This window comes from Syngnathus floridae, chromosome 8, assembly GCF_059516105.1.
Source record: "Syngnathus floridae isolate MCC-2025c chromosome 8, RoL_Sflo_1.0, whole genome shotgun sequence".
Lineage (NCBI taxonomy): Eukaryota > Metazoa > Chordata > Actinopteri > Syngnathiformes > Syngnathidae > Syngnathus > Syngnathus floridae.
In genome coordinates this window covers 12,662,238-12,687,975 of record NC_142420.1, presented here as the reverse complement: position 1 = coordinate 12,687,975, position 25,738 = coordinate 12,662,238, and the positions used below count along the sequence as shown (strand labels likewise).

The 25,738-nt window shown below is 44.5% G+C and overlaps 2 long non-coding RNA genes across 9 annotated transcripts; one reads left to right on the top strand and one right to left on the bottom strand.

Moving 5' to 3' along the window:
* The first annotated feature begins 684 nt into the window (after positions 1 to 684).
* LOC148394643 (uncharacterized) lies at positions 685 to 25,073 on the top strand. 8 transcript variants are annotated; one of them, XR_015859970.1, is made up of 8 exons: positions 685 to 2,361; positions 8,670 to 8,887; positions 15,102 to 15,193; positions 15,557 to 15,651; positions 15,728 to 17,325; positions 17,424 to 19,062; positions 19,181 to 19,301; positions 19,392 to 19,444. It is a non-coding gene; the product is annotated as an uncharacterized LOC148394643 (long non-coding RNA). The 8 variants fall into 8 exon arrangements; XR_015859966.1 differs by lacking the exon at positions 8,670 to 8,887 and having other exon boundaries at positions 686 to 2,361; positions 15,728 to 15,792; positions 15,949 to 17,325; XR_015859969.1 differs by lacking the exon at positions 8,670 to 8,887 and having other exon boundaries at positions 686 to 2,361; positions 17,424 to 17,488; positions 18,003 to 19,062.
* LOC148394644 (uncharacterized) lies at positions 5,773 to 19,446 on the bottom strand. The gene is made up of 2 exons (XR_015859972.1): positions 19,213 to 19,446; positions 5,773 to 6,423 (listed from the first exon to the last, which is right to left on the bottom strand). It is a non-coding gene; the product is annotated as an uncharacterized LOC148394644 (long non-coding RNA).
* Positions 25,074 to 25,738: the final 665 nt, after the last annotated feature.

The following is a 25,738-nucleotide window of genomic DNA, read 5'->3' as shown; positions in this document are numbered from 1 at the left end:
AGCGAGTTTTCAGACGTAGCGGCGCCACAGAGTCGATGGCTTTTAATAATGTCGCATTGAATTCATTTAAAAGATTATCAATAGAGCCGCAGTATGTGGGAAACATGGCGGATAGCTCAGTTGCAGTCATGGAGTTAAAATTACAGCTGCTATGATTCTGATTGCTCTCTTGTCTTTGACAAGGAACTAACATTTCAAATTTTATTAAGAAATGATTAGACAAAACAGTAGTGTATGGCAGTACTGCTATATTTGAGATTGCTATTCCCGGGATAATAGCAGATCTAAGATATTTCCATTCTTATGCGTTGCTGCCTGTACGGCTTGCGTAAAACCAAACGTATCGATTAAAGTCTGAAATGCCGAAGTCAGTGGTTCTGACGGTAAATTGATGTGGATGTTGAAATCACCCATGATAACTATATTATCTGCATTTGTCACTAGATCAGCCACAAATTCTGAAAATTCATCCAGGAAGCCAGAGTAAGCCCCGGGTGGACGGTAAATAACAGCAAGATAGAATGACGGTAAAGCAGTGGATCGCACAATGAGAACTTCAAATGTTTTAAATACGTGAATTGAGCGAGGCCTAAATCTAAGCTCAGAATTTGAGATGAGGGCGACACCCCCACCCTTTTTTCGAGGACGCGCAACTTGAGAGCTCACAAAATTTGGAGGTGAGGCCTCGTTACGTGGCAGCAGTTCATTAGGTTTTAACCAGGTCTCGCAAAGACCAAAAATGTTTAGATTATGTTCCGTGATAAGGTCATTAACGAGAACTGCTTTCGTATGAAGCGATCTAATATTCATAAAACCGAGTTTAAGTGTAATCGGTCGATCAGGGTGCGTATCTATCGAAGGATTTTTAAATGGGATGCGAGTAAAATTGTGCCTAACATCACCTCTCAAAAGTTTATTTGCGCGGTGGGATGAAACGACCGTGGGGATTTGATGATGAATATTTGTTACAAATGTGAAGTTATCTAAAACAGGCACCGTTTCATCAGCAAGACCGGTCGGGACGGAGTGATTGGATTTGTCTACTACCGCAGTAGAAAGTGTGTTTATGTGTACTGCAGCACTATTTAAACTGTCGCGCTCTAGTCTACACGAGGAGCTATGTGTATGCTGAAAGTCTAGCCTAGCGCTAGTTAACTTTAACTTAACAGACTCCAAACCCATCCTCACAGGTGGTCTAATCACCTGTGCCCTGGCCTGCTCTAAAGTGACCTGTCATGAGTGGCTCAAACAGTAATCTATATTCCTAGAAAGAGTGAAGGCGCCTTCACGGTTAGGGTGAAGGCCGTCCTTCCTCAGCAGGTCGGGGCGGCCCCAGAAGGAGGACCAGTTATCTATAAAATACAGTCCCTGCTTTTTACAGAACCCAGCCATCCATCGATTAAGGGAGACTAATCTACTAAACCTCTCATCCGTGCCTCTCCCAAGCAGGGGGCCAGAGACAAATACTCGATGCCGACTCATCTTTCTGGCAAGATCACAAGTCCTCGCTATGTTTTTCTTTGTGATCTCTGATTGTCTCATCCTAACATCATTGGAGCCGACGTGTATCACTATGTCCGAGTAGCTAGCGTTGGTGGAACTACGCTGTTGACTAAGCCTATTGCGAGTCAGCTCCCTAAGATTAGCTTCTATGCCGGGTGCTCTGCCCCCAGGAATACACATTACCGTGGCTGGATTTTTAAGCGTAATGTTTCGGGTAATGGAGTCACCTATGACCAAAGTGCGAGGGCCAGTAGACCGAGATGACTTTGGACGGCTATGCGTCTTACCTGGCTCATCGCGATTAGCAGGCCGTTTGGGGCTAATGCTAACCGGGCTAGCGGGCTGACTACAGCCCGCGTCTATGTCCGCCGCAACTACTGTTATCGCACTATTCTGCTCTAACTGGCGGACACGTCCCTCTAGCAGAGACAACCTCTCTAAGAGAAGGGTGCAGTTGGTGCACGAAGCCGTACAAACCTCTTTGTCCTCTGCCATACTTTGTGTCCGAAGAGCGACGATCGATCGAGTGGCGTGAGTGCGCAGCCGGCCGCCGGAAGGCTAAGTCCAAATCAGTAAACTATCCAATGAGTTGAGAGTGTCATGAGTAAATCATTCACACTGGTCTTTTGCGTATGCTTGTACAGTTAGACACAGAAGTATTTGTGGGAAATGATGAGGAAATCATAAACACCGGTCCTTTGCAGATTGTTGCGTGTTGTTTGAGATGTCCGTTGTTGAGCAAGGAAAACAAAGATGTGGAGTAACAGTTGGCTCTTTATTGGCAAGATCTTGGGTTGTTTAATGGCGGCCAGTACACGAGGCATGGCAGCAGATGAAACAACAACCCCCATTCTCCAGGTCAGAATGTTTTATACTGTCCGGAAAAGGCGGGAAAGCGTTACCTGACCATTTGGTACCTATGTATATTGGGAGGTTACTGCCCGTGTGTGTGTGTGTGTGTGTGTGTGTGTGTGTGTGTGTGTGTGTGTGTGTGTGTGTGTGTGTGTGTGTGTGTGTGTGTGTGTGCGCGTGTGCGTGCGTGCGTGCGTGCGTGTGTGTGTGCGCGCGCGCGCGCGTGTGTGTGCGCGCGCGTGTGTGTGCGCGTGTGTGTGCGCGTGTGTGTGTGTGTGCGCGTGTGTGTGCGTGTGTGTGTGTGTGTGTGCGCGTTGTGTGCGCGCGTTGTGTCCGCCGTCTGTGCCCATGTGTTTTTGGAGGCCACAAAACTGGGTGCTGTATCCGTGTTCTGATTGAGCAGTTACGTTTATATAAAATAATAAGAGGAATTGCACATACAGTAATCCCTCATTTATCACGGATGATTGGTTCCAAAAACCACCCGCGATAAGTGAAATCCGTGAAGTACGGTCACCCTATCATCTGTACATTTTTTTCTTATCCATACATTTTTTGTGTGTCAATAAATGTATATGAAACCAGTTAAGTGCATATTTTATTATTAGAAATATTAAATAATTGTTTCAAATATGTAAATAATACATTAATAGTATAAATAAAATACAGAAAGATTTGTATAAATATTGAAAATATAAATATTATACAAGTGTGCGTGTAACATGTTAACAAGAAGTACTGGCCAGGCTAACGAGTTAGCGGAAAGATACTAATTTGCGCTAACACGCGAAAACGGAACTCTAAAGGGATTTAAACGAACATTTGGAGCAATACTACATTGTCCTAAAGGTTAGACACGTTCATTCCTTTTGTTAGGAGACCCACTTACTCTCCCTAAATTTCAATAAAACAAGCCACATCATATTCCGCTCCCATAAAAAAAAAAGGACATTGACCAAATTTCCATAAAAATCAACGGACAAAACATTGAAAGAGTCAGCTCTACTAAATTCCTGGGTATCCATATTGACGAGTTCTTGAACTTTAAAAGACATATTGATGATCTCACAATCAAACTGTCTAAATATGCTGCTTTGTTCTTCAAATTGAGACATTATCTCCCACTTAGTGCACTTCTTATTCTGTACAAATCCTTATTTGAACCTCATTTAAAATATTGCAATATTATATGGTGTAACACATTTCCAACCCATTTTAAAAAGCTTGAGATACTTCAGAAAAAGATCATACGTGCCATAACATGGTCTGAGTTTAACGCACCCACTAAAACAATCTTCCACCGACACAATCTTCTGAGGCTTGTTGAACACAACTATTTCCAGAATGCTTGCATCATGTATCAGACTATCCATAAACGAAACCATAAACTCTGCCAACTCATCCCAACCTGTACTCACAGCCACACCACCAGGAATAGCAATCTAATCATTGGGAAAAAAACGTAAACTATAATCTACAAGCTTTAGCATTGTGTGCAGAGGACCACAGATTTGGAATGAGCTTGACGAAACATTAAAAATGTTGCAATCCATATCCATCTTCAAGGCAAATCTAAAAATCAATGTATGTTTAATGTGCTGATCATAAATCGCATGAACACCTGTGTCCTGTTGTCAATTTATTAATTGCTAATGTACTTTACATCAAATCCAGTGTAACCAGAATACTGAGACTATCTATTACTTGTCATATGTTTATTGTGTGTTGTACCTTATTGTGTGTTTATTGTTATTGTCTATATCTGTGTGTTTGTCCATAATGTAAGGATATCTGGCCAATATCTGATACTTATGGGAAACCAGGCCCCCTATTAAAAGCTTTAAATAGCTTGCTTGGGGTGACCTTTCACGCATCCGACTATGTAATACTGTTTGTTGTATGTCTTGGATATTGCGTGAATAAACTCAAACTCAAACTCACATCGTCAATGACTCCTTGTACCACTGTAACCGACATATGTACACGAACGTAAAACAGTAAGTGGTATCGCCTGAAAACGGCCTTCAAAATAAATCACCCTACCTCAAATCAAAGCACGGTTGAATAACATAAATAACATGGAGAATTACATTCTGTAAATATGTTTTTAGAACAACTTTTATTATAATTTTTTTTACAACAAGGTACAAGTCTACATACTGTATGTTTTTAGAACTATTTTATTATTACCTGTAACAACTTTTCTATAACAAGGTACAACTCTGTAAATATGTTTTTATAACTCTTATTATTATGACATTTATGCACTGCAATTGTGTGGGCACTCCTTGCCTTCTGCTGGCGTGTGGGTAAGTTTTGTGCCATAATTCCTCAATTTAGAAGTTTTATTTTGACTTAAAATGTTTTTTTTTCAATTTGGAAAATTTCGGCTTGTGGATAGCCCGTCCGCCTCACAGTTAGGAGGGTGCGGGTTCGATTCCATCTCCGGCCCTCCCTGTGTGGAGTTTGCATGTTCTCCCCGTGTCCGCGTGGCTTTCCTCAGGGCACTCCAGTGTCCTCCCACATCCCAAAAACATGCTTGGTAGGCCAATTGAGCACTCCAAATTGGCCCTAGGTGTGAGTGCGAGTGCGGATGGTTGTTCGTCTCTGTGTGCCCTGCGATTGGCTGGCAACCAGTTCAGGGTGTACCCCGCCTACTGCCCGATGACAGCTGGGATAGGCTCCAGCACGCCCGCGACCCTGTGGGGACACAGCGTTACAGAAAATGGATGGATGGATGGATGGATGGATGGATGGATGGATGGATGGATGGATGGATGGATGGATGGATGGATGGATGGAAAAAAAATCCGCAATGTAGTGAAACCGTGATAAATGGACCGTGATGTAGCGAGGGATTACTGTATATGAACAAGAAAAAGTATATGAGTTTGTCAAAAATATGTACACGTTGCTGTTTCTACCACTTCATTATCCATGCACAGTTAGATACAGAAGTATTTGAACGTTGGTATTTTTAATATTGTGTCTTCATACACTGCTTTAAGTCGTAATAAGGTATCATGAGAGCATTCAGAAAGTTTAGAAGATGTACTGCTCTCAATGGCATTGAACCACAACTTACTCTTAATGAGATTGGTTGTTGTTGTTCTTTTAGTAATTTATTTGGGCTTTGCACTTTTACCTTCCAAATTCTGGATTATTTCTGGTTCTCTGGGCAAACAAGTTAAGAAACAATACATTCACAAAAAATGAAAAGTTAGTTGATGCAAATATAATGCTACTTTAGATGTTTTGCTAATTGAATACTTTATTTGAACATCATTTGTTTCCTATCCTAGTCTGGCACCTACAGCAGATTGTTTTTGCACATTCTGGACCATTGTCATGTTTTCGTTACGATTCATTTACGAAAAAGGCAATTCAAGCATTATTCTAATGTATTTGAGATCAAAGTCAAAGTCAAAGTCAGCTTTATTGTCAATTTCTCCACATGCCAAAGACACACAAAGAAACCGAAATTTCGTTCCCCCCTATCCCACGGTGACAAGACATGGCCCACAACAGACAAACAAGTAAACAAGTATAACAACAGCGTGCTGAATAAACAATGAATAAATAACACAATAAATAAATAAATAAATAAATAAATAAATAAATAAATAAATAAATAAGAGGAGCAAAAAAGGAGCAAGTGCGCGTACAGCAGACATTCCAGAAAATAGCGCAACAGTGCCGCACGCTACGCAGAAGTGGGTAGCGAGTTCAGGGTCCTAACAGCCTGGAGAAAGAAGCTGTTGGCGAGTCTGGTGGTGCGGGAGCGCAGGCTCCTGTACCTCTTCCCAGAGGGCAGAAGGTCAAACAAAGAGTGAGCCGGGTGACTCACATCTCTCGCAATCGAGGTTGCCTTGCGGGCGAGATGGGAAGTGTAAATGTCCTTCAGGGAGGGGAGCGAAGCACCAATAATTTTACCAGCCGTATTCACTATGCGCTGCAGGGCCTTCAAGTTCTGTTCAGTGCAGTTACCACCCCAGACAGCGATGCAACTGGTGAGGACGCTCTCAACGGTGCCACGGTAGAATGTAGGGTCATAGCAGTACCTGGATACTGGTGTGAATGGAATGGGTGAAAACAATAATAAAATGTTAATATACCAGAGGGTAACAGCTCATATCAGCTTTATTTGATTGCGTGTTCAAAAAATATCAATTACAAACTATGAACTGAACAAGCTCAATATGTGAACTGAACTTTTGACTAGTTTGTGTAGAAAATAAACTTTTTCAACACTGCTTATGGATTGTGCAGTCAAAAGCAAGCGTACTACTCCTCCTGTCTGTCAATGTACACAGTGTTTGCGACACTTGTTGTCTTAGTCATTTGATCAAATTCCAACCCGCCTGTCTGTACACGTGTTTCATTTAAATAATTGCACAGACCTGCTTGAACATCGTGTGTTCAGGGCGTTGTCCCCCGCCTACTGCCCGTGTGATCATAACTGAAGCACCAAGGGCAACTTTTATTGAGTACACTGGCCCTCGAGGACCAGAATTGCCCACCCCTGTTCTACACCATGGAAATTTGATTGATAATGAGTATTTCAGTAATTGACAGCTCTGCACTGATGTCGCACGCAAGGACGCAAATCACTCCACGCATGCGGGGTTTGTTGTCAAAATAATAAATTTACTGAAACACACAGCACAACAGTTAAGAACCGGCGAAACTCCCGCTCATTGTCTCCTAACGTCCGGGTACAGAGGACCCCCGTAGGGGTCCCAGGTGCCTTATTGAAATTCCCAAATACTAGCCACTGATACAATACAGCACAGGTGTCAAACTCAAGGCCCGGGGCCAGTTACGGCCTGCCACATCATTTTAGGTGACCCATGAAGACAAATTGTTCATCAAATTCATGTCATTACTAGAATTGAAAATTGTCTTCACTTTTATTAATGTCTTTTTTTTAAAAATATTTGACCAGTTTTTACTCGTCTGATTTGAAAACGAGTTATTTGTCAGTTTGTTTTGTAGCTTTTACTGTATATAATATGAGGTGCTCATACATGTATTTGGGTTGACAGTCATAATGGCCCTCCGAAAGATGCTATGACTACAATGCGGCCCGCGAAAAAAATTTGTTTGACACCCCTGCAATACAGTATTATTTGCATTATTTGCATATAACGTGTTCAGAAATATATTCACAAAGCAATTTTAAAAACAAATTAACATGTCGGGTGAGTCCATTCAAATGTCCCAAAAACCACCATGGGCCCCCGACGTCGTCGGAGCTGCTTTCCGAATCCATTTCCTCCTGTCTCAGACGTCTTTTCCATGCCTTTGGCTTTAAGGTCTTTGAGGTTCTTGAGGTTTGTTTCGCCTTTCTTTTTTTCCCCCAAACTCTCCTCAACAAGCAGAAAGTTGCAGGGTAGAAGAAGGTTCCTGTGCAATATTCTATTCCATTCAGTCCCATTCTCTGGTCGGACCACATAGACTGGACTGTCCTTATGCTTCCTCTCTACTACCACGTGCACTTGATCCTCCCAATACGACCTTGGTTTACAAGTTTTTGCATCAACAATCGTCGAAGCCGCTCGGGTTCAAATCTGGGCGGGGGGGGGGGGGTGGGGGGGGGGTAGGGGGGAGGGTTATAACACCCCAATAACGCCCCTCCGGGTCTCACTCTCATTGCCCACGCAAGCATTGAAGTCACCCAGCAGAACAATGGAGTCCCCAGAGAGAGTGCTCTCCAGCACACCTTACAAGGACTCCAAAAAGGGTGGGTACTCTGAGCTGCTGTTTGGTGCATAAGCACACACAATATTCAGGACCCGTCTCCTCACCTAAAGGTGGGAGGAGGCCAACCTCTCATCCACTAGTATGACCCAATGTACAGGCGCCAAGCCAGGGGGCAATAAGTTTGCCCACACCTGCTCTGTGTTTCTCACCGTGGGCAACTCTAGAATGGAAGATAGTCCGAACCCTCACAAGAAGACTGGTACCAGAATTCAGTCTGTGTTTGGAGGTAATTCCGACTATGTCTTAACGGAATTAATCTTTCTCGCACACCAGCTCGGGCTACTTCTCTGTCAAATAGGTGAATAGGTAGTGGTAGTAGATGTAGTAGTAGTAGTACGAGTGATACTTGTAGTAGTAGTAGTAGTAGTAATACTTGTAGTAATTGTAGTAGTAATAGTACTTGTAGTATATAATGAAAGTATGGGATATAATAATAATGCTTAAATGCATGCAGAATACTGTCTCAGGAATGCAGGTTAATTGAAATCACAAATGTATCCCCTACTGCAGGCACTAGTGATGGATTGAATCAGACCAATCTCTGTTTTTAGGTAGACGGATTACTTGACAACAGACTTGACTGAACATAAACATCCATCGATTTTCAACACTGCGTAGGCTGGTCAGGGTTCAGGAGCTTATCCCAGCTGACTTTGGGCGAAAGGCATATTCCACCCTGAACTGGTTGCCAGAGGACATACAGGGATGAAAAAACATCCACACAGTAATTAAACAGGAATCTATCCCACGCTGCCTGGGCAGAAGTCCAGTGAGTCTACCCCCACACCATCAGCATCTTCAAACATAAACACTTAAATTACTCATCCTTCAAAATTTATGGAAAACAATGGGAACATGTTCAACATGTTTCAGTGGATGTGCTCTCTCATTTTCACTATTAAATACAGGGAGAAGCATACATAAATATTTCTTGTGGTAACTTATCAGTGTAACAATACAGTTCATTCTAAAATGCTGCTTTTTATTTTTCCCTAACCCTAACCTACAGCAAATTGAGTTTCACAAATTCCTTATTATGATCACAGGCAAAGCTTTTCCGTCACTGTGTAAGGGTCAGTAAATCCACCAAATCAAACTGACAGCACAACAATATTTAAAACACAGGACTTCAGGTCCCCATTAAAGTTTAAGAAAATAACAAACCTGATATGTGGGAGGAAAATTCAGAAACACTACACATCAAAAACACACAAGGACAACTACTCACCGACTACTCATCACAAAAAGAACAGGAGGATCGCTGGACAGAACACTTCAGAGAGATCTTCAACAGAAATCCCCCTCCACACCCAAAAGAAGCACAAGATGCTGCAGAGGATTGGGACATTCGTATCGACCCACCAAAAAGAAAAAGAAAAATTATTCCTCTCAAAACACTCAAAAACGGAAAGTCCCCAGCTGCTGATAACCTAAATGCAGAACTCTAAAGCTGATCCACCTGACTTACTGCCGGAAATGCGTACCAAACTCTGGCATCGAGGATACAGGGACCGAACTGCCCTTATCAGTTGGTTTGGCACCCCGTACTCCCGAAGCACCCCCCACAGAACTCTCCGTGGGGCACGGTCGAACACCTTCTCCAGGTCCACAAAACACGTGGACTGGTTGAGTGTACTCCCATGCACCCTCGAGGATCCTGACAAGGGTATGGAGCTGGTCCACTGTTCCACGGCCAGGACGTAAACCACACTGCTCCTCCTGAATCCGAGATCCGGCATCCTGATGGACCCTTCTCTCCAGCACCCCTGAATGGACCTTACCAGGGAGGCTGAGGAGTCTGATTCCTCTATAGTTGGAACATACCCTCCGGTCCCCTCCACCACACCAGTCTGCCAATCCAGAGGAATTGTTCCCAATGTCCACGCAATGTTGTAGAGATGTGTCAGCCAAGACAGCCCCAAAATGTCCAGAGCCTTTAAGAACTTCGGGCGGATCTCATCCACCCCCGGGGCCCTGCCTGAGAGGAGTTTTTAACTACCTCGGTGACTTCGACTTGGAGAGTCCACCTCAGAGTCTCCAGGCCCTGCTTCCACAATGGAAGACGCGTCGGTGGAATTGAGGAGGTCTTCGAAGTATCCTCCCCACCGACGCACAACGTCCCAAATCGAGGTCAGCAGCACACCATCTTCACTGTAAACAGTGTTAATAGTGCACTGCTTCCCCCTCCTTAGACACCGGATGGTGGACCAGAATTTCCTCGAAGCCATCTGGAAGTCATTCTCCATGGCCTCGCCGAACTCCTCCCATGGCCGGGTTTTTGCCTCACCAACCACGCTCTGCTTGGCCATCCGGCAGCTGTCGTCTGTCTTCGGAGTCCCACAGGCCAAAATGGCCCGATAGGACTCCTTCAGCTTGATGGCATCCCTTACCGCCGGGGTCCACCAAGGGTTCGGGGTTTTCTGCCACGACAGGCACCGACCACCTTACGGCCACAGCTGCCTCAACAATGGAGGCAGGAAACATGGTCCACTCAGACTCAAGATGTGGGAAAACGTTTGTCGGAGGTGGGAGTTGAAGCTCTTTCTGACAGGGGATTCAGCCAGACGTTTCCAGCAGAACCTTGTGGTGAATTGACTTTGTTGCTCCGCTGGTCTCCAAAAAACACTTGGTGGAAGATGGCTGGCTCAGAGAAGGAACACTTCAGTGACACACGGCTGATTGGGAAAATATTTTATTCAACCAATGTCACAGTGAAGTTTCTCCAAATATTCAAGTGGCCCAACAGCAAAGATGTTAGCTGCTCTTTTTTTGTCATCCAGGTCCCACATCTTTTATACCTGGCAAGACGCTGATCTCATCGTTTTGAATAACAGCTGCGGTTCAAGTCTCAGTATACTTGTTGTTTTAGTTGCCCCTAAAAGGCCATCCACTCGGTTCTTCCCTGGTCACGGACAACTGGCCCTTCCATATTCTAAGTCCCTGTACATTACTGAAACGAAACCTTCCTGTTCAGCACAAATAGCTTATGGTAATACTACTGCTGCCGGCCCGGCCTTCTAAGGCAACATACAGAGACGCATGCCGGCTAAAATTTAAAACATATACCCCCCTTTCGGGACCTTATAAGTGTCCCGAGAACGGTCCAACAAGAGATGACGTCGGTAAACATCCAAAAATCTTCCCCCAACCAAATTTACGGTCACATCTACAATTTGGCCTATATATACTGAGCCTAAATCACGCTCAAGGCATGCTACCTAAGGTTATTTTAACTGGGAAAGCTCAAACTACTTTCGTATCCAATTGCTCCCTGACAGCAATCTGACGCCTCTCAAAAAAGTCAAAGTCAAAGTCTCCTTTATTGTCAATTCCTCCGCATGTCAAGACACACAAAGAGATCAAAATTACGTTTCTCACTATCCCAGGGTGACAAGACAGAGTTCACAATGCACATACAAGTAAACAACACAGGAAAAATAAAACAAGAAGATGAACATATAAGAGTGATAGCACGCTAGCCGCTCCCAATGCACAGCAGAGTACGGAAAGATGACAGTCAACCAGGCCACTGCGAACACGAGCACACAGCAGGCACGCACTGTCCGGTTCGTGGATCCTATCAGGCGAACGCAACCCATCTTGTCGTCCCGCGAACGAACGTACGCCAGGAGAATGGAAGGCACGGCTGGGGGAGCTGGGTTGGCCGCAAGCCTGGCCCGACGTCTTCGCGCTGGCCCCTCTTCCGCTGCCTCGGAGACCCGCTGCCAACGCATCCCAACAATGCTCCAGGACGGAGCAGTCCGAGCTCACGACGCAGTCCAACCGGGGGAGGAAGAGCAGGCCAGTCCGGCGTCGCTCCATGACGAAGCAGTCCGAGCGCCCTTAATCTCTCCGCACCAAAGTCCAGAACGCCATAAAACCCACTTCCGCTGATGTTGAGCAGAACATGCCCGCCGCACCAGTAGCACGACGTATCACACGAGACGAACACACACAAAACTGCCGGACAAACACTCAGTAAACACTCACAAAACACCGAACGGGACAGAGAGTGGCCGCTGCGTGTGCACGCGCCGCCATCTTGAACCACAAGTAAAGAAAATTGGAGTCCACATTATCCAAATGACGATAACCACCCCCCTTTGTTAACACCTCAACCACCTTGCTAATTTGAGAAGTAACAAATTTGGCGTGGCCCGTTAGAAGCCCCAAAAGGTTGCCGGCCCTCCCTCGAGAAAAAACCCTGCCAGTCTAATGACAAGGAAAAAGAGGGAGGCCCTTTCTAACATCCCCAGTGATTCCCTCCACCTGGCGTCAGCCAAGTAAAAGGAGCCCTGGCACATATCACAATCCACAAAACACAGTATGAGCTCTCAGAACAGTAAGGAAAACAAGGACATGTCCACCGACCGCTAAACAGTCAAACCGCACCGTCACATGATCAACATGCAAAGAGTTAACAAAATGAGGTAAAGAAAGATGGAATAAAACAACGAGGTATATAATAACGAGGTATCACAGCATGCTATTGAATCAAAACCCAAACCAAACCAAAAGTGTAGCCCCCCTTCGCATGTGTAAGTGCGTGCTGATGCAAAGTCCAGTCCACCGAATATCCAGTGGTGGGTCATGCCGGGTATCACTGCCCAGGGCCTGCTGTCCATTCAAAGTCCTTATGTCCAGTTCATTGTCCATAGAGTCCCTTGCCAGGCCCCGGTCAGCGTCCAGGGGTTCTGCAATAATTGAGAGCCACTGCCAGTGTTGAACGATGACAACAGGACAAAACCTTGAGTTGCAATGAAAAAAGCAGCAATGCCCAACGTAGGCCGGAAGTCCTCCCGGCCCCCTTCGGTCACCCCTAGTAGACGACATCTCCATAACCAGTTGTCAGCAAACAAAATATTTTCCATTGGGGTTGATTGGGGCACGGGGACGACTGGTGGCCGTCATCTCATGTGGAACCTCGAGCGATCCCGGCATCTACTCCTACGATCCAGAGGCCCACGTGATCCCTGAAACATACAAACAAACAAACAAACAAACAAACAAACAAACAAACAAACAGACAAACAGACAAACAAACAAACAAACAAACAAAAAACACTGCCCCCAGGAGTTATGAATCATCCCCCTTATTTCTTGTCGTGCTGTCAGTCTCACGAGATCCCTCCTGTTACAGAGTAACTTCTACCTGTTCAAGTTAGCCTTTCCTGCTGCAGCTGTCACGGTCTGAAGTCCTGTCAATCACATCTCGGCAATCACTCTTTCACAGTCGAAATACTGATTTTCACTCCAAATTTCATCTTTGATTTAAATTTTTGCTCAGTATTCTCAAATGGGTCCCAGTCCCGTCAGTTTTGTTCACTCAATTTGTCTATGTACATTATGTTTGTCTCCCCTTCAAGTCACCTCACTGTTCAAATCAGTCACCCTTTTGAAGCAATGGACCTGTAATCTTCCCAACATGATTTAACTATTCAACGCTTTTCAATATTTGTTATGCAAATTAATCCTCTTAAAATGTGTTCTTAAATACTTTCCCTTTAACCGCTTTAATGCATTCATATGTTCAGAAATTTTCCCTATTCCTTGTTTCTGGTCCAGTTTCCTATTTTATTTAACTACCTTCCAAACATTTGTTGTCTATTGTGCCAACGTCTAATCCCTATTAGATGTATGATTTGTCATAATTCGTGCTTTTCCGTTAAAACACCTTAACCGTTACTGTCGCTAGATTGTTACCACGCTTTACATCCATTCCAGATTGTTGTCTCCCATTAACTCCTTTCATTTCGAGATGCTTCTTCTGCTCCTTCCATCACTGCCTGTTGAATTCTGGCACGTCCTGTTAAAGCCTCAAAAATAAGTGAATTTGAAAAAAACATTTAATTTTCCAATTAAATGTTATATCTACTTACTCATTCAAATGTAACCCCACCCCCCTTTGACACATTCACCCAATGTGTTATTAGGCATTCAAAAAGGAACTGGCAAATGTCCACCCTGTCGAACCTTTCACTGATCCAGGACTGTCATCCCCAAGTTCCTGAAAATTGACTGTCCACCCCACACTCGGCAACACAAACAAAACTCATCGCACTCGTGCCAGTGAGCATACAGCCCTGCTGACAGCGGACACTTGTACTCACAAAAACTACACAGGCATCGAGTATAAAATATAAAATATATAAAAATAGACACACAATGAATCATGGCGCCCGGAGATTCTGTCCTGAAAATCATTAATCAATCACTCATCAATCATTGCCAAATTCATCATCAAATCAAAAGGGTTAGGGTTAACATTTTCACATAAATTCAACATAAACTCTCCAAGACTGCAATTGACAACCTGCAAAATTAATACAAGTTATAAAACAACCAGCAATCTTCTCCATGGCTGGCGGTTGATGCTGCAATAAGTCAAGCGATGCACAAAAACAAAGTAAAGCTCGCTCTTGCCACAAGCAAGCTTAAGTTTCAAATGTCATCCACGTAGTCTGTCACCCTGTCGGGTGAGTCCAGGTTTGTCACGTCATATCGTCCTAGTGTTTGATATCAGTCCTGTCTTGTTCATCCGTGTTACTGAAATGGGCCTTCTCCATGAACTATTTTGATGTCCATGGTGCCTTCAATCAACCATCAGCTGTTAGTTAAGGTTACAACTCATCACTCATCAACCTTGCGTATTCCAAACTATAATGTCTACATAGTCTCGTGTGAGAGGAATCTTACCCTCAACTGTGATCATCTCATACCAACTCCAAAGTACGTTGGCCGTTCATACTGCACGTACACACTCCTAACCACACAAGTGCCGATTCATTCGCCTTCATCGCTCAGCTCTCATCCCACAACAAACAAATTTAGTATGTGTAAGTGAGCAGGTAATCAGTGAATACTGAAGGTAACCCTTCATTTCTGGATGTTCTTCTCAATTAAATATTTCATACAATCATACCTCACCCTTACCGTAAAATTGTCAATTAAATGCCTAAAAAATTCTGTTATTTCTACTGCAGAGCCTGTTCATGGGTGAGCATGGGGAAAGACGCAGCCTAAGATGGTCCTTAAATAATTTTATCCTAATTAATCATTCTAATCGAACAGCCAGGTAAGTATACTCAAAAGGCTCCCTCCGACAGTCTACTCAACTATGTTTTCACTTTGCCATGTCAAGGCATTTGTTATTCGAGTCTTATCACATTTTTCATCTCGTTAACTGTCCAAAATGTCCATGACTAAATGTCTAATTGTTAAACTGGATGGGCTAAATGTGATCCTACTCTTATTTCCTACAGTCTGTTTTATCCAAATTTATCCAACTTCTGATTATGATGCTTTTTTTTTCTCTGTAACACTACACATTTCGCTCTTTATTTATTTATTTATTTATTTATTTATTTATTTATTTATTTATTTATTTATTTGTTTGTTTGTTTGTTTGTTTGTTTGTTTGTTTATCTATCTTATCAAGACTCCTCAGTTGTGTCAAACTCAGTGCCCAAGCAAGCTTCCATCCACTTTGACCCAAGCTCCACCAAGTTTGATAACGCCTCAGCAAGGAGTCCGGTTTGTTTGCTGCACACTTCATGTCTCATGTGTTTTCCGCAGCACCTCATTGTCAAGTTGTTGTCTTTTGTTGTAGCCTCAGAGCCAACTCATTCCTCACTCTCGGATGAGTCCATTTTCAACTGAGTCCATTCTCATCTTGTAAGTTCCTTCGCTCTTTGTACTCGTCTCCGAGGATGTCATTTTGCTCCGGAGCGTTGTGCTCCCCCCAAGCCAAATATAGTCCTTCTTTGTTCTTGCAAAAGGTCAAAGGTGCCTCAGAGCCAAGCACCGTTTTCTTGTCGTTCACGGCTGTAGGTGGAGTCTCAGGATCGAGTTTCAGGGTCACTGATGGATACTGGAAAAGACAGACTGGGATACCAAACTTAAAATATCGTCTTCCAATTTGCCATTAATTTCCAAGTACCTTTTGTTAATCAAACTTCAAATTCTACTATTAACAACTATTTAATATACTGTAATTTCCACAAGCTCATCCTATTTTCAGGCTACATTCTATCTTTTGCTTTCCTAACTTTTGATTTTACGCAATCCTTTCCATCACCTTTCCGCCTTTCCTGATTCGAGCCTTCAATTTCAGATAAAGTTTCCAAATCTTGCGTACAGCATCATCCCTGTTTTGACCTCAGTATTATTGGTGTTATGTTCATTTACCGATATTACTGGACTATCTTGAATTTTCAATTCTCCGCCACTACATCGAAGGCTACCTCAGCTGTTCACTCTTCCCATGCTCCTGTTAGGCTCCATTATTCGAATCTAGGATGTGATCTTCATTTGAATTTCTTACTTTTGGACCTCTAAATTCCTCGTATCGCTAATTTATTTGTACCAAGTAAACTTTTAAAAGTGTATTAAAGGAACCAAAAGATTACTACCAAATCCATTATCTAGTCGTTGAGATCTCCACCTCTATTTTAGACTTACTGCTTTTAGCCTGTGAGTCTTGTCACAGTGGGGCGCTGGTCACCACTTGTCGGGCCAACGTAATTTACGAGCAGACTCTCCGTGCATACAATTCAGCCCTATGTCTAAATCCAGAAAATTCCTTTAACTCCAGCTGCCCCTGTGGCCCTTATCCGATACCTCTCTTGCTCTCATAAATTACTGTTGACCGGCCTATCTCTCTTCCAGTGTTATGGACAAACCTATCATTCTTTGGTAGGTCCTTATTTACAAATATGTTAGTATTGTAAAGATTAGTCCAAGGGAGCTTCATTCACACCTGTTAAACTGTTAAACATTCATCTCAGTTTCAGTAGCGACAGTTTCAGGAGGCAATGCCGCATATGAATTCTCTGCCTGTCATCATTCATTCTTCCATCATTCTGTCCCCCAAAACCGAGGCAAGTCCAACTATGTCTAGTCGGAATATTTCTGCCTCACACACCAGATCAGACGCCTTTCCTGCCAGAGAGGTGACATTCCATGTCCCAAGAGCCAGCTTCTGTAGCCGGGGTTCGGCTCCACCTTTGGCCGCCGCCCAGCTCACTCTGCACCCGACTCTTTTGGCCCCGCTCACAGGTGGTGAGCCCATGGGAAGGGGGACCAACGTTGCATTTTCGGACTGTGCCCGGCAGGGCCCCATGGGTGAAGGCCTGGCCACCATGCCTTCGAGCCCCAACTCCTGGCCTGGCTCCAGAGGGGGGCCCCGATGACCCACATCCGGGACAGGTAAAACGAAGTTTATATTCATCGTTATAAGGGGTTTGTGAGCCATGCTTTGTCTGGCCCCTCACCTTGGACCATTTTGCCATGGGTGACCCTGCCAGGAGCATAAAGCCCCAGACAACTTGGCAGGATCATTAGGACACGCAAAACCCTCCACCATGATAAGGTGACGACTCACGGAGGTACTGTACTTGTTATATACCTGTTGATTTTATAAACCAGCAAGCTGTTTGAAAATGCAACATTGCAACTAGGCCAAACACCCAGGCTCGCACGCGCGCGCGCACGCACGCGCACGCGCACGCGCGCACACACACACACACACACACACACACACACACACACACACACACACACACACACACACACACACACACACAGTACTATCCCAGAGTGACCTGTACACCAACAAGACATTTGAAGTCAAGGGCTATCAGGGGCAAGACCAGACACTTGACCTTTTCCACCGGATGTGTATTGCTGAATACAAAGCTTGGATATCCACATTTTTAAGTGCTTATAGATTGGCGATTGTAATCAATATTCTTTCTTCCTTTGGAGAGATGCAATATGAACACACTGTAAGAATAGTTGGAGAGATGGTCACTAGGTGTAACAAAGAAATACACAACATTTCTTGCATACGCATTAGCTGTTGTAATTTTCCTTTCCTTTTACAGTGCAACCAATAACTTAGGTCAGCCTTGCCAAGAAAGGATTGACAAGTGCCACCTCCCGGGGAACTTAGACTTGCATACTGTCAACACCACCATGGCTGGTTTGATTGTCAACTGTACAATCTCAAAAACGTGCATTGTTTATTTTACAAAATGAACAAGCTGTTCTGAAGCTGAATTGTTAAGTTTCATAGCGGTTTACAGTTTACAGCATTTTGGCATAGAACATATCACAAAGCGTTTGGCATTCAAAAAAATAAACAATCTGAAATTACTGCCTCTGCTCTAACCTACTGGTGAAACATTGGGTTCTTGTGTTTGTTCAGCTCAACTTCCCTGTCCAGCTCCTGTAAATTGATTATAGGATTATACTATACTGTTTGCTTATGTTCTGTACCTGATTTCTGTTTTTCTTTTTCTTTTTTTTTTAGATAATCACTTTTCCACTTGATTCATGCCCGTTTCTTATTCAAAGAAGTCTGGTTAAACCACATATGAAAAGCATAATGAAGTGGAACATTTACATTGTACGTTGTTAAGTTATCAAAACTTATTTTGTGGTAACTACTGTATCTATATGCTTTAAACATTCACCAAACAGTATAAAACAGTCTCCTCCTTGAAAATAAACCGAGAAGACAGGAGGGTGAAGAAAGTCCAAAGACTGATTAAAGACAATAAGGCAACAACGGCCTTCACCACGGACGAGAATAACTGACTAGAATAACTGAACAGACCAGACTAGAATAACTGAATAGTAGTGATGGGTCGGACAACACCGATGCGTCGGCGCATGTGTGGAGCTCATAGAGCGAAGCCCCGTGTCGGTGCGCGTATCGCTTTGAGAAAGTCACGTGACCGAAACAGCAGCAGTATCGCCTGTCAAGGAAGCGTGCCAAAACTCTGTTAAAGGAAGCGCATTGTCAACGGGATGGATCTGCTAAACCAATATCTGATCTTTTGCGGTTTATCGTTGATGTTATCAAGAATTATGGAGCAGCCCCAAGTCAAAAGAAAGGTTTCTGCTGTGTGGGACCATTTTGATCTCATATCAGAAAATAAGGTATTTGTTTTAATTTCCTTGTTTAATCATGTTTCTCTCAGAGTTTCCACTTGATATATCTGAATTCAAATTCATTTCAAAGTGACTCTTAGTTTACTATTCATATTATTTTCTGCAGGTTAAACGTCGCATTTGTAATACCGAACTTACCTATTTAAACAAGAGCACCTCCTCAATGCTGAGGCATTATAGGGCCAGGCATGAACATGAAGTCCAAGATACACCCAGGATGAACTCAGGTATACAGCAATTCTATGACTTACTCACAGTTGCTTTCTTGATAATTAATTCCCATTAATTTATTCTTTACCTTATTTTTAACCATCAAGCTTCCAGGAAGTACATGCTGGACGAGGCTCTCATGAATATCATTCTGAAGGACTGCCAGCCTCTGTGTTGTGGATTTTTTTTTTCTTCTCTTCAAAGTCAAAGTCTGCTTTATTGTCAATTTCTTCACATGCCAAGACATAAAAAGATATCGAAATTAGGTTTCCCACTATCCCACGGTGACAAGACATAGTACACAATATACATACAAGTAAACAACACAAAAAGTAAAAACAAGAAGGCACAAACAATGAATAAATAAGAGCGATGAATAAATAATAATCAAATAGCATAATAAATAAGAGGAGCAAAAATGGAGCAAGTGTGCACACAGCAGACAGTCAGAACATAGCGCAAAAGTACAGGACGTTACGCAGGAGGGGGGAGAGAGTTCAGGATCCTCACAGCCTGGAGTATGAAGCTGTTTGTGAGTCTGGTGGTGCGGGAGCGCAGGCTCCTGTACCTCTTTCCAGCGGGCAGAAAATCAAACAAAGAGTGAGCGGGGTGACTCACATCACACACAATCGTGGTCGCCTTGCGGGTGAGATGGCGAAATATCCTTCAGGGAGGGGAGTGAAGCACCAATAATCTTATCAGCTGTGGTCACTATGCGCTGCAGGGCCTTCATGTTGTAGTCAGTGCAGCTACCACCCCACACACCGATACAACTGGAGAGGACGCCCTCAATGGTGCCACGGTAGAATGAGGTCATGATGGCTGGAGGAGCACTTGCTTGCCTGAGTTTCCGCAGGAAGTACAGGCGGCGCTGAGCTTTCTTCGCCAGTGATGCAGTGTTGGTGGTCCAGGAGAGGTCCTCACTGATGGGCAATCCCAGGAATCTGGTGCTGCTCACTCTCTCCACCACAGCACTGTCGATGGTCAGTGGCAGGTGTTGGGTGCGACCCTTCCAGAAGTCAACAACAATCTTCTTGGTCTTGATGCCGTTCAGCAGGAGGTTGTTGTCCCTGCACCACGTGGCCAGAAGGTCGACCTCCGACCTGTATTGAGTCTCGTCGCCCTCGGTGATGAGACCCACCAGAGTCGTGTCGTCGGCATATTTCAGTACGCGGTTGCTGCTGTAAATCGCAGTGCAGTCATGTGTCAGCAAAGTGGAGAACAGCAGACTGAGCACACAGCCTTCGGGGGGGCCCATGCTCAGCGTGATGCTGGCGGAGATATTGTCGCCAACACGTACTACCTGTGGCCTCTGACAGAGGAAGTCCAGTAGCCAGTTGCAGAGGTAGGTACTGAGGCCCAGCTTGTCTAGTTTGCAGATGAGTCGCTGTGGCACAATGGTGTTGAATGCAGAACTGAAGTCCACAAACAGCAATCGCACATACGAGTCCCTCCTCTCCAGGTGGGTGAGGGTTGAATGGAGGGCAGAGCAGATAGCATCCACAGAGGACCGTTTGGCTTGGTACGCAAACTGGAAGGGGTCTATGGTGGGGGGGAGAATGGACCTGATGTGCTCCATGACAAGCCGCTCAAAGCACTTAATGATGATGGGTGTCAGTGCCACGGAGCGGTAGTCATTGAAGCAGGATGGAGCAGGTTTCTCCGGCACAGGTACGATGGTGGCAGCCTTGAAACAAGATGGGACGACGGCCTGCTACAGGGAAATGTTAAAGATATCCGTGAAGACACCCATCAGCTCCCCAGCGCAGTTCTTCAGCGCTCGACCAGGGATGTTTTCTGGGCACGCCGCCTTACGGGTGTTGATAGCGGCAAGCGTCCTCCTCACGCGATCGGCAGAGAGGCACAGGGCCTGCTTGTGTGGAGGGGGAGGGGTCTTCAGCGGGCAAGTGTTGTTCTGAGTGTCGAAGCGAGCAAAGAAGCGGTTCAGCAGACGGATGTTGCCCTCACAGCTCTGCGGCGCGGGCTTGTAGTCCATGATGGTCTGAATGCCTTGCCATAGGCTCCGTGCGTCCCTGCTGTCTTTGAAGTGGGCGGTAATTGTGCAAGAGAATGCCCTCTTTGCTTCCTTGATGCTCCAGGACAGGTCGGCCCTCGCTGTTCTCAAGCCAGTCTCATCCCCAGCTCTGAAGGCTTTGTCCCTGGCCCTCAGCAGCCTGAGGACAGTGCCTGTCAGCCATGGCTTCCAGTTAGCCTGAGTGACGACGCATTTTGTGTGGGTCATGTCATCAATGCACTTCGAGATGTAAGAGGAAACAGAGTCAGTATACTCCTCTATGTCCGTCTGATTGTTGCAAGTGGCTGCCTGCTTAAACATTCCCCAGTCAGTTGTGTCAAAGCAGTCCCGAAGCGCATCAGAGGCACCCTCAGGCCACACTCTTACCCACTTGCGAACTGGCCTGGATGCTTTCACTCTTTGTCTGTATGCGGGCATAAGCATAACAGTGATATGATCTGAAAGCCCAATATGGGGGAGGGGGGTGGCTTTGAAAGCTCCTTTTTGTGTAGTGTAGACCAGGTCCAGGAGGCTGTCACCACGTGTTGGAAAATCAACATGCTGGTGAAGCCTCTGAAAAACAAACTTTAGATGATGATGATTAAAATCCCCAAAATGAAGGGTTCACGGAACTGGTTCAGGTCCTTCAGCCCTCATATAGTTTGCCAACCAGAAAGGTTTGTACTATCTAAAGTAGTAGTTGATATATACGATTTATTTAATCTTTAGATATGTTGATTTGCTTTTGATTTGACTTCACTTGGTATCATTTTCAGACCATCAAAGAAATGTTGGCCAAAACGTACGAGGAGGAACGGGAACGAGTGAAAATGGAAGTACAGCAAGCTGTGGCAGTAAGTTTAACAGCTGACGTGAGGACATCTATGAATATGGAGGCTTACTTGGCTCTTACCTGTCACTACATTAAAAATAATATGCAGTTGTGTACATCTGTTTTGGGTGTGCAATACTTTCAACAAAGTCACATTGCTGACAATTTGGCCCAGGTCAAAAGGGGCATGATGGAGGACTGGGCCATAACCAGTAAAGTAAAGTGTCTTGTGACCGACACAGCACCAAACATGATTGCATCCACCAGACAGCTCCACATTTGCCACTCAATTTGCAATGCACATAGTCTCAATTTAATAGTTAGGAAGTCATGTGGTCAGACCCCCACACTTGCATCCATCAGACACAAAGCTAGGGACATTGTCACATACTTCCGATCGAGCACTACAGCCTAGGAGAAGGTTGCTCAAATGCAGCAACAGATGGGACGACCAACCCTGAAACACATCAATGAGGTGCCAACACGCTGGAAGAGCACCCATGAAATGCTGAAAAGGCTACATGATGAGAGGGAATAAGTGTAGGTATCTCTGGCCTCTGTAAAAACAGACTTGACTTGACTTACAGCTGATGAGTTCACCATCATAGGAGAAACACTTCTTGTGCTTGCTCCTTTCCATCAAACGACAGTGGAGTTGTCTGAAGAGAAGCGAGTGTCAGGGTCAAAGGTCATCCAGATGATGAAAATGCTGTATCTTGCACTAGAGCGTGATGCTTCAACCTTGCACACACAAGAAGCCATACACCTGCATGAACACCTGAACCATCGAGTCACAGACACTGCTTCCAATCTGGAATCATTAAGTGTGGTGAACCTAGCAACACTTCTAGACCCCCGATTTAAATCAATCGGGTTCCGCAGTTCCTCCAAGTGCAATGAGGTAATGAATAGACTGCGCTCGGAATGTATATCTGTAATCGTAATGCAATGTGAAAAAATATGGAAAGGTGAGATCACGGCCGGTGAGGTACGTGCAGCGGTTGGAGCAGGCCGGCCAGAGATCAGTTGGACGTCTTACACCGATTGCAGACGGGACAGGCTTTGATGTACTCCCAGATGTTGTCTCTCATCGTTGCCCACCAGAAGCATTGCGTTACCAAGAACCTGGTGTGGGCAATTCCTGGGTGGCAGGCGAGATGTGATTCGTGCGCTCACTGTGGATTGGTCAAGCTGCAACGACATTTGTCAGGCTAAACCAGACAGTATGGACCAACAGTAAACTGATGACGTGCACCAAGATATTCATCTACAATGCATACATCATCAGCAGTGAGTCTTGGATCACATACTCAAGATAAGAGATTTGCCGCCACGCATTCCACATGTGAAACCTCAGACGCATCCTCAACATCAAATGGCAAGCTCAAATGCCCAGCCTTTACACCATGTTGCGCCAGCAACGTCTAAAATGGTTCGGTCATGTTCACCGCATGGCAGGATCTCAAAGGACCTGCTGTACAGACAACTCGCCTCCACCATGCCAATGGGCCGGCCCCACCTGTGGTTCAAAGATGTGTGCAAGTGGGAAATGAAGTCGATGGACATAAGAGTGGAAAGCTATGAGAACCTTACAAATGATTATGCCAGGTTGGGGAAGTCTAAAAAGGAATCCAGAAGAATGAAACAGTGCTAATTCGAGCAGCAGCATAAAGAAGAGCATGATGAAAAGTACCTCAATCAGCGTCAGTTGACAGCAGCATCACATTTAAGTGTAATCAATGCCAGAATTTTTCATGTGGGACTTTTCAGCCATACAAAGAAATGTGCCCTCAGCACCACCTAATCCAGGGGTGTCAAGCTCATTTTTGTTGCGGGCCGCATCGTAGTCAGTTTCCTTCGGAGGGCCATTATGACTGTCAACCCAAAGAAATGTATAAAGGCCTCATATTATATACAGTATAAGCTACAAAACCAACAAATAAAATTAGTTTTCAAATCAGACTAGTGGAAATTTATAGCAATGACACATACATTTGATGCGTAATTTGTCTTTGCGGGCCACAGAAAATGATGTCGGGCCGCATCTGGCCCCCGGGCCTTGTGTTTGACACCTGTGACCTAATCTATCCAAATCCGCTTGTGCCATTGTCTTTCGAGAGACTGATTGCTGCTTCAATAGAATTCCATTAAAATTTAAGCGAAATAATAAGTGGGAATGTATCGCCAATAATCATTTTCCACCCAAAAAAAAAGAGGGTTGCTGGTCCCCCCCCCCCTTTTTTTTCAAGTGGACTAAGAGAAACTGGACTCAATTGTTTCTTTTTCACATGCAAATTCATTGGAAAGTCTGAAGGGGAAAGGGAAAAACTTGACTAATTACTTTTACTTTTGTTGACTTTGTTGAATAGCTTTATAAGCAAAAGTTGTATTTTAATATTTTTTAAGCGCAGTTTGTTCAAATGTTGTCGTTATTTCTCTCTGACTGTAACTGCATGGAACATCAGTTGTCAAGAGATACTAAAAGCCTTTTGCTTGTCTGTTATTGAGGCCTCCATCTGTCACGGGTCATTAATTTGATCTCCCCACCATAATAAGGTCAGTGTCACCTCAGCCTTTCATAATTGTCTAATTACTCTGTGTCTTGGAGTGATCTCATTCAAATGAGCCAGGGAGGTAATAATGTATAAACTATGATCTTGGTGTGTATTTCTTTAAAACATGCTTGAACAGTAAGAGGCCAGGGCCAAAGCAGTTGAGAGCCTCAAGGTTTACTCTAGTGAATTTGCATTTCAAAGTCAATTTAACTGTGTCAAACTGAAGTGACAATTGTCGTGTCCTCTCCTGATCAGTTTTCTACTTTGATAATGGATGGATGGATGGATGGATGGATGGATGGATGGATGGATGGATGGATGGATGGATGGATGGATGGATGGATGGATGGATGGATGGATGGATGGATGGATGGATGGATGGATGGATGGATGGATGGATGGATGGATGGATGGACAAACGGAGTTGGTTGGATGGATGGATGGATGGATGGATGGATGGATGGATGGATGGATGGATGGATGGATGGATGGATGGATGGATGGACAGACGGAGTTGGTTAGATGGATGGATGGATGGATGGATGGATGGATGGATGGATGGATGGATGGATGGATGGATGGATGGATGGATGGATGGATGGATGGATGGATGGATGGATGTTTGAATGTAATGTAAGCCAGTACAGGAAGAAAATGTGCCCATATTGTCATTGCCAATACATCACTCCCCTCCCCTTCACTGATCCTCCAAACCTTATGGATTATTTTGCCCATTCGCTCTCTTTCTTTTGAGCAGAGTATCTTTCCCTTGGGAGGGATGCCATGAGTTTAATTGCCGCCAAGTGACAAGGAGATAGGAAAAACAGAATTAACCTTGTCAGCTCAGAAGCATCCCTTAGTCCGTTCCTTATCCCTTGCTTTAGCCAATGCATCAATTAAAGTTAAGCCACTGCAGCCTCTGGTTTGAGTAGGCTCAGGGGCAGGTACAAGAAGAGGGCAGACAAAGAGGTACAGTAGACTGAGCAATATGCTGGATTTAGAGAGACCAAAAAAGGTGAAACTGACAGACAGCGCACATGATGAAGGAGAGAT